Below are 1534 nucleotides of genomic sequence, written 5' to 3' on the forward strand. Positions count from 1 at the left end.
GCCTACTACGTGCCAGGCACTGTGGTAAGGGCTTTTGTTTGTATTATCTTATTTGATCCAAAGGAGAAAAGAGCTGAAAATGGATGAGGGTAGAGAAAAGCACCAACTGTACAGATTACCTTCTTAACATCTTGTTTTTGTTTGTTTTTTGTTTTCTTTTTGTGGGGCAATGGTGGTTAAGTGACTTGCTCAGGGTCACACAACTAGTGTCAAGTGTCAGATCCTCCTGAGTCAAGGGCCAGTGCTTTATCCACTACGCCACCTAGCTGCCCCTTAACAAGTATTTTAAGGACTATGCCAGAACTAGGATAGAAATTTGTAGCAACAAACTGAGTAATAGTTATTAACTTAATCAGTGACCAAATCTTCATAACTTAGATATGGCTATTACCCAAATGATATGCAATACTTTGCAGTTGTTCCAGAAAAAGTGTGTGGTGGAGACAGTCTACCCTAACAAGTCTATCCATTATAGATTTTACAAAAATCACCTCATGTTTAGTTATTTTTTTGCTTGGGGGCATTTGGGGGCGTCAGGCTGGAGCATTGCCCTCAGGGTAGGCAATGGTGTCTTTGAGGTGGAACCCCAGGAAGATTCAGACTTGAGCTCAGTTGTCTTCTCAATACTGTGGAAATTTATTTTGATTTGGGGACCCTACCTTTGGGCTGAGATTAGAAAGCCTTTGGTCCTCAAAGTTTTTTCTGTGTGAGGGGCTGGTGCCCCTCCCCCTCTGCTTCAGCTGAGCCAAAAAGCCCCGTGGGCTGAAACACCAGGTCAGCCAGCTGGGGGGGGAAAGCCCCACCTCCCTCAGCCCTGAGTAGATCTATCCAAGAGATCCCGGGATCCTCCAGGCTGGCCTCTGGCGAAGCCCATGCAGAGTTCCCTGGGCGCACAGCAGGGGGCACAGACTCCTGGAGCACCAACCCCTCCCCCCAGCCACAGCCCTAGGGTGGCTGGCGGATTAGCTGGGTGTGTGTGGGGGGCACATAGAGCCCAAGATTTGAGGGGTGAGAAGGAACATATATAAAGGGGTCTGACAAGATTAAGGGGGACTCCAGAGACTAGAGACCCTGAGAGGTCCGTGAGAGAGGGGGATGCCGGAGGACTAGGAGAAAGGGAGAAGAGGGAAGGTTAAGAGGGGAATGGACAGAAAGGGGCTACAAGGATGCTAAGGAGACTGAGGATACATAAAGAGAGGAGGAGATGGTACAGGAGGTTAGAGAAAGGGGGTGGTGATGCGGAGAGCACAGAAGTAGAGGGGGAGGGGCACCTGCCCTCCCAAACAAAAAACACACAATACCATTACTTTCATCTAGTTTTGGGATCCATATCAACTGTCTTTGTGCTTAGATGCTACCTCCTGGAGTGTTCTGTGTAAACAATGATGGTGTTTTATTTTGCATGCAGAAAAAGAAGAGTTTGGCTCAAAGTTCCATGATGACAGTGCCAATTGAGGGATTGGGCACTAATTAATCATTTCTTTCAGTACCTATACTTCATTTGGACCTAATGACTTGACCTCATTAAGCATAA

Source organism: Dromiciops gliroides, chromosome 1 (genome assembly GCF_019393635.1).
Source record: "Dromiciops gliroides isolate mDroGli1 chromosome 1, mDroGli1.pri, whole genome shotgun sequence".
NCBI lineage: Eukaryota > Metazoa > Chordata > Mammalia > Microbiotheria > Microbiotheriidae > Dromiciops > Dromiciops gliroides.